We start from the raw sequence: 17,232 nt of genomic DNA, 5'->3' as shown, positions 1-17,232 counted from the left end.
GTCTCTTGTGTTGTTTTTTTGTTTTTAATTTAATTTTAATTTTAATTTTTTTTTTAATGACTGGTTGGGGGGGTGGGTGTGTTTGCTTCTGGGAGTCAGAGGTGGTATTCATTCATCAGCTGCGCATGAATTGAAATGTTTAACTTTTCCATTGGAAAATAAAGCACTATCAACATCTCTCTTGGAGCTAAATGAAATGTCAGGTTCATACCTGTCAGCCTAAACATCTTTCACTAATCACAAAGGTGTTCTGGAGACCTGCCAGCAAATATGTTTATAAGTTGTGTATATGTGAATTGTTCTTCATTCTGGCCAAATGGAAAAAGCTGTTGAGCTCCCACCCAGAATAAGATGACTGGCACCATCAAAACCAGAGCTCCAGATATGGACAATGTCTCAGCAGAGGTTGAGTAACATGGGTGACGGTGCCTCCCCAAACTGATGAGAGTACAGATCTGGGCACTTTTTTGTTGAAACTGGCTGCTTTGTCAGAAGCAGATAGAAATTAAAGTCTGGAAACAGTAAGAGAAAGAAGTGTGGCTCGGAGAAGGCGCTAAAAGAGAAAGACTGAAGACTTGGAAAATTTGAGCAAGGAAATAGTCTCCATCTACCTTTTCTTTTCCAAGCAAATGGGACTTGGTATTCATTGTAAATAGACTAGATTGTGTTAAAGACATTTCTGTCTCATGAAATCATTTCCTCTTTATTGGGGGAAAAAAACCAACCCAAACTATGCAAAGCACTGAATATTGGCTAACTGCTCGGGTTTTGTGGGACAGAAAATGTTTTTACAGAAAGTAGTAATGAAATGATGTTGTCTAAATTTGTACATGCATAACATTTCTTACACAGCTAAATTAAAAGACAAATAGAATATCAAAGGCCAAATGAAATTTAGAAAACAACTATCACAGAAGTTCCAATGAACATCGAACTGAATTCTAGGAGAGGGAAGGAACAAGAAGTCTTGTCAGGAGAGAAAGGAAATTTTGTCCATATTTTCACAGAATCACAGAGTGGCTGAGGTTGATAGGGACCTCTGGAGAACATCTAGTCCACCTCCATGAAGAGCAGGCTGTTCAGGGCTGTGTCCAGTCAGGTTTTTAATAACTCCAAGGATGGAGATACCACAAACTCACTGAGAACATTTACAGGCAACCTTTGTGTTTTAGCAATACAGACAGACTGAATGAAGCAGACAGGTGTCAAAGTGAATATTAAAGAGGACCTGTGACACAGGACTAGGAAAGCCAATTAAAGATGTAGGAAAAAGATGTACCTATACAAGGAGCTCGAAAGAAAGAAAAATTCAGAAAAAAACCCATTTGATGTCCTTAAAATATAATTAAGGCCATAGGGAATAGGTTCTACTTTTTGCAAAATCTGTCTAATTTTATGAAGTTTCAAGGTAAATACAAAACTTTGTTTTCTCTGTATCAGATGGCAAAAATCTCAGTTACAGCATTGAAAGATAGCACCCCGATATTTAAGAAAAACGTACATAAAAAGGTAAAAATAATGTTGCAGTGGTAAGGAAAGTACCAAATAAAAGAAATCACCAGAAAAAGGAATTAATGCATTTTCAAAATTTCAGCCATTTGAGATAATGGTCCAAGGCAAGATTTTAATAGCTTCCCATTAAGCAAAGAATCAGGGACACTTTAAAGTAAGAAAGTAAATAAGACGATGTCACCACCACAACAGTTCTGAAACTTGACAGTAAGAAGTTCCAGAGGAAGCAGAAAAAAAATAATAATAATAACTCCAGGGACAGAAGGAAACCCTCTAATTTGCATCTCAAGATTTACACTAGCTGCTTGAGTCAATACTTCAGTGAGGTTGCTTGCAACACCATGATGAGCTTGTTTTGTCCATGAAACTAGGAAAGAGAAGAATTCAAGCACAGAGGAAAGAGCCATGGGGAACAGTGGCAAAATAGCTTGTGTTAAGCCACAGTAAGATGGGTTTGAAAGAGCAAAAGCTAGACTGTACCACTGCGTAACTTCTTATCAGATCCAGCCTCTGAGAGACTTGAATACCTGACAGTGTGTTGCCTACCAAGTTCTTATAAGAGATGGTCATTGTAGTATGACAGGTTAAGACACCAAAATACTCCCGGGAGGGTTCAGCTGTGCCTAGTTGACCTAAAGGTGAACTGTAGCATATTCCAGGTTGTACTCTACCCTCCTTCAATACTCAGTCCCTACTATTCTTATTCCTCAGTGTTAAGAATTATTGTCAAACGTATTTCATGACCAGCAAATCCTCCTTTTGTCCCTGGTGTTTGTTTTTTTTTTTATTGCCAGGGAAGTGAACATTGACCTGAGTGGCTGAGCCATTTAATGCCATGAGAGCACAGTTAGTTATAACATAAATCCAGGAGTCCATGAAAAACACTGGATGGAACCAAGCATCTGGACTACCTGAAAGGCCTTGATAATAAATGTGTTGCTGCTGAGACATCAACCCTATTTCTAAACATGAAATTGCCAGTGAACAGGTGGATACCAAGAGTGATCGGAAATTCAAAGATAGATCTACATTTAAGTGCTTAAAGTCTCACAATTTAGCACATGAGCACCAAACAAGCACCCATATTGCCTGTGAGTACAATAGATGGTTAAATGTTCAAGCTTAAATGAGAGACTGCTGTTTATTCATGAAAAATATGAAGCTGAGCTGGAAAGACCACCCAAAAAGCAAACATGTCCATAAATGCCTTGTAGAAACTGCACATTTCATTGTGCTGTACTACTGATAAAATTTAAATTTCTTGTTAATTTTTAAAGAAAAAAATATCATTCCCCTTCTTAAGGATGTGACTGTAAAATGGCTGGTACCACACAAGAGCAAGGAAATTGCAGTGGAAATTCAGGGTTCACAGCCATAATTTTTAAAAAGAAATACTAGCTTAAACTCCTTTTTGCATTCATGTCATCCTTTCACTCTTTCTCGCTGACCGCAGTCATTTCAAGTTCTGCTATAAGATATCTTGATCACAAATTCAGCAGGGGGAAATATTTTATATAATTTATTTTTATTTCCTTTTTGGGAATGTATCAGTAATCCTAAACAGTCTTTGGCAAACTAAAGAAACTATAAAACCTTTTACTCCTCCTTAAATCTGAAGTACTAGGTGCTTTTATACATCTACAGAAGTTTCACAGGTTTGAGGTTGGCCAAAGGCAGTTTTTGGCAAAAGAATATTTCTGAGACCAAGACTTAAGCCCACTGAACACAAGAACAATAAAAATTAAAAAAAATTAAAAATACATAAAAAATATAATAATCCACATACTATATGAATTTTTTTCATTGGTGAAAAAATACCCAAAAGAAGGACAGAGCCTCTTCCACAAACAATACCTTAAAGCTTTTCATTTTCACCAGGGTAGAAAGCAAAACTAGTTCAGAAATTTGGAAGGTGTTTTATTTAGCAATTTGTTAAAAGAATACTGAACCAGCACAGAATCCAAAAGGATATGCTGGCAACCACAAGTACAAACTCTCTTGTTTATGAAATAGAAAAAGTCATATAAATAGATGTCTGGGAAGTCCTGGTGCTTACTGCTTAAATGCTTGAGCCAGTCTAGGCAGTAAATAAATAAATATTGCTACTCTTTGCCAAGCTGACGGGTAAAATGCTCGCACAATGTTTCCAGTACTTTATGTCTATGGCTTGGTCATAGACCACAAGTAAAACTTTTCCATGAGCATTTTGGAATTTCCACTTCTGTACAAGACTGGGAAATGCAGAGCCACCATCAACACAGGAAAAAAGGAGTTTCAAGAAACTTCTACCAAACTTCTGCACCACAAAATTGTTTGAGTCTTTGAGTCATTTTGTCTGCATACAGTGTGTGTCACCTAGAGCACTCCATATTTCAACATTGTGACAACACAGCCACAGCACTATCCATAGCAGGGCAATCCTGAGAACTTATACCCAGATAGGATCTGGAGTGTTCATGAAAAGAAAATGTCTGGGGTTGTTCCACAGAGGCCCCACAGCATCTCAGAAAGTAAAAAAATGGTGGAATGATCGAAGTGGATTCTGTGTGGGGAGCAGAGGGTGGCACACGGGAAGGACGGTGGCACAGCAGGAGCAGGGAAGGGTTTTGTTTCCTCTGGTATCAGAGCTACTGGTGGCAGCTTTGGTTAGACTTCATGGATGGCCAAGACAGGGAGACACTGATCTTTCTCCTGAAAAGCTTGCTTTTCATCATTTTACTGGCTATGCCGAGCTCCCACAGTGTGTGAGGGTGACAGGGGAAGCCATGGTCCATGTGGGCTCCACGGGACTGCAGGACAACATCACTCTACTGTTTGGCACACCTACAGTAAGCTTCACCAACACCATGTACCATGTGCAGCTGGGCTGCTGTGCTACTGGAGCTTCCTCTGATGACCATCTTGACTGGTTATCATGGTCTCCAAACCCTCCACCCTTTCAATGCTCAATCTCTGCTTAATATCAGGTAGAGCAACACCTTTCAAAACATCTTTCTTGCAACACTGGCAGGTTTCAGGGGCTGTCCCAGTAATGTTTTCTTAGGGCAACATCACAGAAGCAAGCGGATGAAAGGTGCCTCAAGTGGTCAGATCTTCAGCCCGTCCCCATGTTCAGGGGCAGCTTCATGTGTCTCTGTGCCATACAGACATCTATACATTTGAAAGAACATACACTAGATGATCAAAGGGATTCTGCAATTTCTCTAACTGTACCAGTGCTCTGTTAACATCTGATTTAAAGTTGTCTTGCTGCAAAATAAGGCAGTTTCTGTATGTCCTATTCCCCATGATCCAGGAATCCAATCAGTCACTGTCTTCTGTGTAGCTGTCTTGGCATACCTGTTATCATTTGCCTTTTCAACTCCTCATTTCCAGACTAAACAAAACCAGTTCCCTCAACTTTTCCACATAAGTCTTATTTTCCAAATGTCTGTTTAGTAGGAAACCACAGATCAGCTTACAGACTTAACTTTGAAATCCAGAACTAAGCTTCTATTATCTGTATACTACAAATAATAAGGTAATATCAAATATTGCAAGATAACTGACAGGAAATGTCAGAAGGGGATTTCATAGCTTGATAGCACCTAAAAAGCTCTTATGTGTAAAAAGTTTTAGTGCTCTGGGTAGTCTCAGCCTGGTAGACTGTGAACATACAAGGGAACTTTGGAAATACCATGTTTATTATGTTGAAAAATAATATCTCCTTCCAAATTCCTGTCTCTCTCTACAGCTTTCCAGACAATTTCAGTTGCACAAAGTAAAGGAAATGTACAGCTGAAAGCAGAAAACTGAAAAGCTGGAGGATCTCATAGGTACCTCCTCAGTCTGCCCTGATGCTTTGCATGCTACAGCAAGTATCTTGCTCAGCATTTCAAAGGGTCACTTCACGTATCATGGCACCATTGCATTTTTTGCTTCACACAGAGTGGTGTTTATCATTGATGCTGCAATTAATGTCAGCAATTAGCTGTACTGACAGCAAAGAACTTTTTTACTGTCTCATAGCCCTAATCGGGCTATCATTTGTCCCATCTGAGGTCTCCTTTCACTGATTTTTTGATCTTGCTCTTGTCCAGAAACCATGTGTAGCAAAAGGCATGTGTGCCCATACTGGCAAGAGCAAGCAGAAGCCCTCACATAGAGCTGTCAGCATACCACTGTTTGCCTGTTGGCCCCAGATCAGCCCTGGGGAAGGGAGAAAAAGGATCCCCCTAGTGTGATGGAAAGGGATGTTATAAACCCCTGGCAGGCTGTGAATAGCAGGGTAGTGAGGGGTTCTTTACTGCCATATTTCACCTACATACAGTCATGCTAAGTCCTGGAGGGAAGTGCCTAGGATAACATGCTAAGTGTTGTAAGAAACCTGCAAGGGAAAGAGATGTCAGATCCAGAAAAATTCATGATCCTTCTTAACAAAGCTTCCACCTTGTGCCTCATTAAAAAGAAAGGACGGAGTTCCATGGTATGGCGGGGTGAGCACTCTCCCCACCCCGGAGTGCTCAGTGAGCTGAAGGAGAAATCCCTGTTCTCACTGGAAGAAAATGACATGTTTTTTCCAAGGTGTAAAAGCCTTCCGTCATACCTTGTTTCTTCCAGGGTCAGGCTGCTAATCTAATGTTTCTCTTTCTAAGCCACACGGTTGCTATTGGGAGTGCTATTTACTGCTGCACCTTCCAATTCACCTTTTACTGTGGCAAGGGGGCAAGATAATAGAGAAATGCCTACCTTTTGTGGTTTCTAACAAGGTTACCGAGATAAATCACGAACATGTATAGTGTATAGTAGCTATAGCAAATTAAAATGCTCGGAAGAGAACTGTTGTGCAGGGCTACCACACTTCTCTCCAGGATTTCATGTACTGGAGGCCATGTGTCTGTGCTGTGTGGTGCACCCAAGATGTGTTTCATATACTTGCTACACACATTTTACACTATTAATCTATGCACAGTAAATTTAATGATTTCAGGACATAGTTGCTTATCTATGAAGAAGATATCAAGTAGGTCCAGAGCTTCTCAGATCCATGTAGGTATATTGCACCATACAGTTGCTCAGGAACGTACCTGAGACTTTTGGATATATGGCAGCCTGGCTGGAGTTTCTGACCAAGAGCAACCACATCTCATGTGCCAGCACTATCAGATCACTGCTCGCCTGATGGAAAATATGCAAGATCTGTATAAACATAGCCAGAAAATGTTCATTTTCCATTAAAAATAGACATGGTAAGGAGAATATAAATATACGGTCTCTCTCCTTCTTTGTCTTCCCTCTCAACAAGGTACCTGCAATTTGCCTATTTTTTTTCCAGTTCTTTCTTTTCCTCCATTTCCTCCTCTCACTCCCTTGCTTCCTCCCTCCTTTTTGAGCAATTGACTCTGCAGAAGTTAGCATATAACAGGGGCTTGTTCTTTTTGCATCCTCTGTTGTGGAAGAGACTAGAAAAACCAGCAGTTTCAAGGTTTTCCTGGGTTATGGCGTTATCATTCAAGCAGGTCATGCCTAGGATATCACTGAAATAAAATCCCGCACATTTTCCAGACAGTTTTCTTCTCTGTTTGTTCCATCTGATCCATGCACCTCCAAGGCCTTTCCCCACTCGTGATACGCCAGCCAGGCCACCAGCATACTTGAGGTTGTCTATGCCTTACATTTAAATTACTTCCTTTCTAAAGATTAAATCCATATGATCTTTGTCTCTTCACTTCTTCCCTAGCCCCAGTTTCTCACTAAACTGGAGACAGGATGAGGGCCCTGTTAACCCATGACCAGGCTCTGTAACCCAGAACACATCTGGGAAGGAAGAGCAAAGCAATCTCTGGTCCCAGCCCCGTCTGATATCCCCCTACCTTCCTCACCCATTTCCTTCCTCCTTCTGCTGCCCTGGCCTCCCAGCCCCGCTTTGTCCTTTAACTGTTCCCTGAATTCTTATTCCCTGTATTCTTGTCTATCTCTCTGCATGGTGCCTCCCTCCTTCCTAAAGCTGCTGCTTGATACTCCTCCATCACTTCCCACCCAGCATGCATATGTTGCACTTTCTTTTCCCCACCAGCTTCAGGTTAGCCAGTAGACTCTGATTATATTTCTTCTGTACACATACACACACCCTGCTTTAGCAGAGCTGTATTTTAGTGAAACGCCTGCAGAGGCTTCTCAGTTTTCAGCCAAGAGCAAGGTTCAGATTTACACTGCTTGGGTGTGACATGGAATCAGCAACCAAAGTATGTTCCCTTGAGCAATTAAGTTCATATAGCCCCTGGCTCATGGGCAGATACTTGCTAGGATATTCTGTCTGCCAGTGCTCACTCTAATTCATCTGGTGCCTGACAGCTAGGCGTACCTCTCTGCAAAGACTAATCTCTTTCCTTTTTTCCTTCTTTTTTTTTTCTTTTTTTTTTTTTCCCCTCTAAATTTAAATCCTCACATCTTTCTTAGTCATCTCCCAGGGAAGCAGCAGGTTTGCAGCGAACACCTGAGTGAACCTGGGGTAGGAGTGAAGCCAGGTTTTGTGACTGTCCATAGGGAGTTACATAGTAGTCCACATGTACACACAGCCGCAGATTTCATCTATGAAATGGTGTTTTATTCAGAAATTGTATCTTAAAACCTCTTGTTCATTGAACCCAAGGTCTGAAACACAAAACCAATCCTGCACCATGAGCAGGCATGTGCAGTTGTAAGCGAGACCAGCAAAAGTTTATGGTCTTACATGAAAAAAAGCTTGCAGACACAAGGAGTCCTCCGTCTTGGCTACAGCAAAACTGGCAACGTACTATAATAAAGCAATTGAGGATTCTGGCAGTCGCAAAGCAGAAACATAAATGCAATCCTGCTTTTCTAACATAAGCACATTAAAAACAGTTCTACTGCAATGGTAAAAGACCTGTTAGAAGAGAGTGTCTTTAACAAAGAGATCTTAGACCACATCATACTACCCTATTGTCTTATAACAACTACCTCCAGAAAACTCACAACGTGGCCTGCTTATGCCAAGCGCGATGGCCAAGACGGCCAGCCACTGCCACTGCCTTCCCTTTGCTGCCTGGGACTGGGAAGACGGGCCTCAGCAGAGGCCTCTCTCTTCTTAATGACTCACAGATGACTTTGCTGGCATTTCTTGCAGTTCCTCCCAGAACAAGTTTACAAAGTGTTCAGAGTTCAATTATTGCTGAATCAGTGCATCTTCATTCAACAGGAAAACAGAAATGTGCTTCCATTATCGTCTTGCACTGAGGTTAATTAAAAGCAGCTCTTCAGCTGGTTGTGGCCTGTTTGCCAGTTGTATTTTGGTACATATTGCCAGTGATAGCTGAAAGCAGTGGTTCTGCTTGTTCATCAAAGCACGCAAATGTATCTGGTAAAGGCAGTTCTGCACAGAAGTGTTTAAAATAAATGTGCTTATCCATGTGTGTGTGTGTGTGTGTGTGTTTGTACACATATACATATTCTGGGCCCTCATTTGCTCATGTCCTGTAATTCGCCCAATCATTCATACCAAGGACAATGTATCTAGCCATCTTTCCACAGTGCATATGATCTCATTTCTGGAAGAAATCATGAAAACCTTGCTGCGAAGGAGCAGGCCCTGATATTCTGATTTCACAGCTGTGGCACCTCAGTTACTTTCCAAAAACTACCTTGCTTTCAAATGAGACTGGTTTAGAATACTCTTGAAAACTCACTGTTAAATGGCAAACCCATGTGTGTGTGGGAGAAGTAAAAAACAAAAAAACAACAACCAAAAAAACACATTCACCGTGTACCTTTTGCAGGGCTACACTCAGGCATTATCAGTAACATCAAGCTGCCACAGTGCTGTGGTAGCTTTTCTCAGATGTCCTGCATGGGAACCAAAACCTCTGCTTGTACAGTTCCCCCACTGCATTCTATCTGGTTTTCCATTTTCCTTGATCGCAGTCAGATTTTTGAAAATGCCTACTGAAACTCTAATTACAACTGCTGTAAACATGAAAGACTTCTGCAGTTAAATTGCTCACATAACACTGCTTTTGGTTTGGTTTTGTTTTTAATACAAAAACAACAAACATTACATAGCCAATTATATCTACCTTAAATAAAGTTCAGAGTAGAGAAAGACTCTGATCACTGGTGCTATTTAACTCCCTTCATGCAGCCAACTCACAGAACTACAGATGCACATAAAGAAAGGCTACAGATATTCCACAAAATTTTGAAAACAAATGGTTGGTTAGCCCACTGGTCTAGCTTCAGTAATTCATATCACAGAGTTAAAGGCTGCTGTTCATTGTTTCTCCAGAGTGCTGGCTTTACAAAGCAAAAAGCGATGAAGTTTATTTAGCATGCAGACCCTCCCTTCAAAGATATCACTACTGCTTTTGGCCCCAAGAGGGGTTGATCAGCCCCTGTCTGAAAGTGGGGAAAGTCTACTACCATCCAAGCACATGATGGAAGGTATGCAGAGCATCAAGGGAGTGGTTTCAAGAATGAAACAAAAAGATCAAAAGGACAGTATTTGGATTTGTCTTTAGAGGTGAGGCTGAACTTGGAGATTGCTAACAAAGAACCTCTTTGATCTAGAATCTTTTATTACTGCAGAGAATAAATGCAAGGAACAAAATATTCACCTTAATTATTTTTCTCTCTTCCTCTCCCCTGCCCCAGGAAAGTGAACAATTCAGAGCCTGATGTAGATTTTGGAAATGCAACTATGCACTGTGTTTCAAAGTTCCTTTTTACCCACATTTCTAGCAACCAGCCACAAAAGCTAGATTGTTAAAAAAAACCCTGGGTTTGGGCTCATGCTAAAATGAAAGACTAATTCTCTAGAAAGCTCTGAGGCAAAGTAAACTGTGCCAAGTATAATTTAAAAACCTTGCTGATTGTCCTCTTTCTCCGATGCAGTCATTCATTTGCTCCATCACATGTCCCATATTATAAAAACCTTTATCAGAAAGTTTCTAGTCCATGTCTGTCAGTGAATACATGGGTTACTCTGGAAGCTTCCAGACCTTTTTTCTTCTCTATTGCCAAAGATTTATCACCTATTTCTATTTTTAAAGAGGAACTGAGGTGTTATTCCTGTAATTGCAGACATGATTACTGCCTCATTCCTACCTCCTTTTTCACCAGAGCAAATGAAAATTGGATTAGTCAGATAAGGTTCATCTGATCATTTAGTGAAAAGATAGTTTATGCAGATCTACCAGGAATCTATCTTTTTCTACCTGCCTTCTATCTGGTTTTACACCTTTGCCAAGGGTTGTTATAACTGACTAGTAAATCTAAACAGGAGCCACCTGATTTTCCAGGGGCTTAAGCAACATGAACTTACATTAGAGGCTTTGACTGGAATAGGGCTGAGGCAGATGCTCTACTCCACCCACTTCATAAGTTAGTATGATTTCTTAGTGATTTTTTCCAGTATAGCTTCAACTGCAGATCAGAATTATCTTTTCCTAGTTTTAGAAAATTCAATAAATTGTATCTGGACCCTTTAGCCTCTGTGAGACAGAAGACAGCTTGCTCTGAAAACAGCATAACAGCAGATGCATGATGCTTCCAACAGGACCATGAAGTCATTGTACTTCACATTGCATAAGCTGGGGGGGAAAGCTTTTAAAGTAATGCTAGACAGGCTTTCTTCCAGTATTAGGAATGAGCTGGATAAAAATTCAGAGATGGACTTGATTTTTCCTTTTGAATATTTCAAGCAAGCTCCAATTTTTCTCCAAAATCATGACCTTTTGCAATCTGTGTACAAACTTTACTCCTTATTTACTCCTCTACTGACTTTTTTTCATGCAAAGTATCCAGGTGCCAGCCTTCAGTAAAGTCTGACATTTTCAGGACAAAAAACTGCTGTCTTGAAGACTCTTTTGAGAGATGACACATGGTATCATGTAATCTCATATTCAGATACATAAATGAAGTAGTGAATAGGGAAAGGAACCAGAACAGTACATGTAGTTTTACTATGTGTGCTTTAGTGTTTAAATAGGCTGCTGCCACTGTACGAGCACAACTGGCAGAGCAGCTCCATCCCAAAGCAGATAACAAGATGACAGAGCACACTGGGGAACAGCCAGCCAGGAACTTCCATTTTTTGCAGCCATGACTGAAAGGGGGAAGTCTTGATAAAGATTTAGTTCCAATACACTCCATTTTGGTCCAGATACTGGCCAACTGTAGTAGTCAAGGCCAATTTTTTTTCTAATTTTGGTTCTGACAGCCACAGACTCACTCTGTAAATGCCAAACAGTAACTGTGATATAACTAATAAAGTCCGAGTCTTCATTCTTTCTGTGCTGTTTATAGAGTGGCCTTTTGAATAAATTCAATTTAAAAGAAAGACCCGTGGACTGATCTTGGCAGATAATCACAGCCTGTGAGCAAGAAGAGAGCTTCTACTTCACATTTCTTTAGATTAGTTTCTGAATCCTGTTTCCTAACAACTGTTTATCTACTGCTGTCAGTGTTATGAAGCAGATCTCTGAAGAAAATTGCTCTGTACAAATTTAGGGGAAAAACTTGCTTCTCTCTTTCACCATGTTTTTTAGAGACTCACTGTACATAAAAAAATCGCCAAACCCTAAAGTCTCTCCAAAGTAGTTGTAAAGAAAATATATTTTCTTCCACCTGCAATATAATATACGAAGATATTAACACATGGGATACTTTCTGGAAGCTGTTTCCATGAAGGCCTCTGAATAAAGAAGAAGGAAACATAAGGAATTTGGAGCAAGTTTTCCTCAGTCAGATTTGAGTTTAGGCTTGCAGATTTTTGTGCTTTTCCAAATAGAGTTTCATGGCATCACTAATATGTAGCATAACGGGAGACAGAGACCAGCTGTGCTTTGAGAGTTAATCTCATAAACTGCTTCCAGAGAAGGTCACATTCAGAACCCTGAGGGCTTCCAATCTGTTCAGACTTGAAAGGTATGTCGAGGAGGAATTGATTTTAAACCATCCAATTTTAACATGCAGTTGGGCCCCAGCACAGCGAATTCCCCACGCACACAGCAAAACACCAGTACACAGAGCATGTTTAGAAGCAGGGTCCCGCTCTTTCAAATTTTGCTTCTCCAGGAGAACACATGTAATAACCAGAAATCCACAAAACTTGGTGATTTATTTGACACACTACCTCCTATGACCTTTAAGATAAAAAGGTACATTTTTTCTCACAAAAGTCATATTGCTTGCAGTGCAAGTACTGTGTTCAGCATGTAGTACTCTGCTCTGATTTGTTAACTCCCATGCTCCACTGTTGTTCTCAAGTAAAAAAACCCTAAAACTGCCAGGCAAAAATTCATTCAGTCTCCAAATACTTGTCAGAAAAAAAGGGACAGAAAGGAAGGGATGGAAAGGCAAGGGCAAGACAAGGCAGGAAAATTAAAATTTCATTAGACCTTGGACACTATGTTATAAAACACCACCTGTCAGTCTTAGATTTACATTCACTTTATTGAATACAGACATGTGTAGAAATCCAAGGAAGTGCCACCCAGCCCCCATTTTTGCTCACTTTTAGACCCCTTAGAATTTTAATAATGGTCAATTAGTCATGGAGATAAAATACCCAGAAAGGTTCAGTAAGGTTCATTCTTTCTAAGGCTGTGAGGTACTTTTTATTAACAGACAGTCCATCTCATTTGAGCCATAAGAAAGCTACTAGTAACAAGATTTTTCTCTATGAGTCAACAGGAGACACTTTTTCATAAGGACTGAGAAAAATCTGAGCTCCATCACAGAATATAGAACATGATCAGGGAACTGTCCCAGCAGAAATGTTCACTGCTGTCAATGAGATTTCATATCTTGTATTCCTAGGAATAGGTCTGTATGTCAGACTCTGGCGTTTTGGTGTTGAGTGGTATTCAAATGCCTGCAGTGGATATTTCCACTACCACTTTTCAAGGAGACAGTAGATGTTCGTTTTGCAGACTAAGACTGCTAGAAGTGCAGATGAGCGGAATTCTCATTCAAAGGACGTTCAGTTGGCATCTTGGTTCAGGTGTTGCAGCAATTTAGAAAGAGAGTAAATTTTCTTCTACTCTTGAGTATCATTGCAGATGCTTAAGATTGAATAACACCTACATGTTATATGTAGAAGTCTGGGTTACTAGAAACTAAAAATGGTAACATTGAACTACCTAAGATTTATTGACCCTGCAGATAATCTATGTGGATTTTTCTTATTTGAAGGTCATAGTGTGGTACAATCAGTAAGTGCAAATTCACACTGTGCAAAGAACTTACAAAAAGTTATTCTGGTTTAAGTTAAACTTTTATTGTAGGTCAATTTTTAAATTACAATTCCCAGATGACATCACTCTGAGTTTATAGCCACAAAGATCTTAATGTTTCCACAATACATCCAGGAGTGTTCACTTCCACCCACTTAAAGAACTTGTCTCCATATGTCAAAGCTACACTAGAAAGATGAAACAGCAGATTTCTTTGTCTATAAGGAATAGGATAAAAAATTTGAAGAATCACAATGAACTAAGATTGATTCCTCTTTCCCACCTGTGTCGTCCCCAGAAGAGATCAAGAAACTGCGTATGGGGAGTTCAAAAGTTTAGTCTTATGTATCATTGCTTTTCACAGAAACCGAGATACCTTGCTCAGAAGTTACACAACAGGAACTAGATGGTTATTTACAGCGCTAAGGGGAGAGGACTTTCATTTCATCTAACTTCCATTATCTGTAAGATAAACACCCAATGTAATCAGTTATGTGTGCAACCTCTCTAGTGTATGGAGAGGGATTGGCAGTTATAGGAAGTGATTCTGCCTGTTAATCATACAGACCTATATTAAAATGCATCCATTACCACATGGCTATGCAGTCTCTTTCCACAGACCACAGAAGAAGCCTAAATGGTTAACTGAGGTTGGATACCTAAGATCCATAAATCACATCCCTAAAGTACTGGAAACCCTTTTAAATCTGACGTTTGCACCATCTTGCCATCCAAACCAGCACTGCAGTGTTAAGCTATGAGGAATATTTGCTGTTTCAGTATCAGTACTTTGCAGCCAAGTCCCTCTCCCATCCACATACAGTTTCTTCCACATGCTGTCCACACTCAGTGACAAGAACCATGCCTTCACTGATTTATAAAAGGAAGGCAGTAATTATACAACTCACCTGTCCAGGATTTCCATTCTTTAGAGGATAGCTAGGGTAAGAATAGTATCTGAATGAGTGATTCTGCTTAGGGTAGTGTGAGGTTGCTACTTCAGAAACATTTTTCTGTGAGGTCAGTTTACACTTGGCTGTTTTAAAGAAGTGAAAGTCCATGGCACATCTCTTCTTGGGTCAGTTTTCCAGAATACGAGTATACTGTGTTTAAGCCCTATTTCAAAGTTATGCTTTATGGGAGTCTCCATAATGAGACAGATTCATTCCAGAATCCAGAGACCTGCTCAAGTATTGAGCTTGCCAGATGGTGTTCTGCTCTGCCTTCAGACATTTCAAAAATATCCAAAACCATCTTCAACTTTATAGATAATGTAATCTTTGATTGTTGTCCTTACTGTCAATGCACGGGATGTTGACTTTTCTTCTGTTTCCATAAAAAATGGCACATTGAAAATGTTACCAGTTTAGTTGATCAATTTGGGTTTTGTATTTTGAAATTTACAAGCTCAAAAATACAACTGAATGGAACTGGGTTTCCTAAGATTTCATAGTGGTGCTAAGACCATAAACTTTCTTCTTACGCCAAAGAACAATAGGAAAAATCACTAAACTGTCTCTTTCGGGAGACCTGAGGCGGTCACCTCTCATTTGATAAACCCAATATGAAGTATCACTTGGGACTAGCACGAAGCATTTCCATTGCAATATGTGCTCTAACCACCAGGCAACTGGGTGTGTAGACGCTCTCTCTGCTTCTCTCTTTCACACTTGATCAGCAATTCTATCCTGAACCTAAAAAAGATTTTCTTAATAAATTTTGTTTAAATAGCACGTTCCTGTGGAAAGACTCGGTGTCAGCAAACAGATATTTTCTGACCAAGAAAACACAGAAACGACTGGTTTGTCAAAGAGGTTTTCTGACAGCTCTATTAGGGCAAGGCAACCTAATGTCACTTTTCTGATTATCTGGATATGCTAATGGTAGTTTTCACTTGATCTATCAGCTCTCACTCCAATGGATCCACTCATACCCTCCTTACAAATTTCTTTTTGGGATCCCTAAAGTTTGATTTGAAATGTAAATCATGGTTTTCAAGAATTGCCGGCTTTCATGATATTAATCTAAACATACAATACTTGATGGTCTCTGGGAAGCTCAGACTTGTGAGTTTAATATATATGTTCTTTGAGGTATCATCTAAGAATTTCATCCGATTTCTCAGGTTAATCTTTGGACATGTTGCTGAAGAAAAAAAATCCCATCAATTATCACTCAGGGTCACTCTGACAGCACAGAAACCAGAAGGTAAGCATGAATTTTACACCTATATCTTCCAGGTTTTTTTCTTCTTATTGCAATCTGTTATGGTTTTTGACCACAAAAACTGCAATTCCGAGGTTTTTTTTAAAGCAGATTTTAAACAAAAGCCTTTCGGGTACATTTTGTTCATAGTAGAGACCACAGAGCATTTCACAATGTTTATGAAATCTAGACGAGAAAGTTTGAGGCAGATGCCATTCAGTCCTCTGGGCTGCTTTTCTTATTCAATCAGAAGTCTCTTCACCCTTTCACTTCTTCTTGTGTATTTGTGTATTTAATCCTATCTTTATCTAATCCACCAGTGGATGGGACTAAGGAGGAGCAGCTATACATACATACCTGTCTATATCTAGCCAGATTCAGAGATGTCTGATAGTGTATTACCAACTTTCCCATCCTAGCTCCTATAAGCTTGTCTGAGACACTATGAGAGTTTCTGCTTAGGAATACATGGAAATACCTCTGCAACATAATTCTGTCTATTTTTGCAATGGAAATTCCAACAGCATTGCTGTCATTGCTCTATACTGAGTCTGCCCATAGAGTGCTGCCTTGACTTTCCTGTGAGAAGACCAGATTCCTAAATCTTAAACCCAGGAAGTTATTTTTTCCACCTTTTGATCTTCTTTCTTGTCCATAGTACATATCTACCGTTTTCTTTTCCTGGGCACTTGTCTAACATTGTGATAAGCACAAAGCAGCATTTAAGTAATTAAGAAATTAAATAATAAATACTTTCTTATTGTCTTGGTGTTAGAAACGTCAAAATAGTGTGAGAAGGTTGCACTGGGCAGATGAGAGAGTTTAGTGAAACACCATACATTGTAATTGTCTGTTGCTTTATGCAGTGCCAGAAGATACTTATTATAAAGTATGTGGTCAGTGGGCTTGGGACAGGAACGTGTGATATCTCACCAGAATTTCCTGGATGCTTTAGCTCTTTTTTTCTACAATCTGCTTTTTTTCTACAGAGCTGCTTTAGAAGCCAGAGCTATACTGTGCAGTCAGAGAGTTCATAGTTTATAATGCACTACTCGGTTTCTTAGGATCAAAAGGTAGAGAAATGTACCATGAGAAAATAAGAAGATAACTAACTTTAAATAAGCAGTTAGGGAAAACAAGGGAAAACAACACTTCACTGTCACTGCATGAAGCAGTTCAGTGTTTGTCCAGATGCTTTGTGCTGGCTGTTCCTTACTGACAACTGTCAAACTGTTCTCAAAGCACGTTTCTGCTATGGCTTTCCCTTCCTTCCACCCTACCCCCC

Source organism: Falco peregrinus, chromosome 6, assembly GCF_023634155.1.
Source record: "Falco peregrinus isolate bFalPer1 chromosome 6, bFalPer1.pri, whole genome shotgun sequence".
Taxonomy (NCBI): domain Eukaryota; kingdom Metazoa; phylum Chordata; class Aves; order Falconiformes; family Falconidae; genus Falco; species Falco peregrinus.
This window is presented reverse-complemented; position numbering follows the sequence as displayed.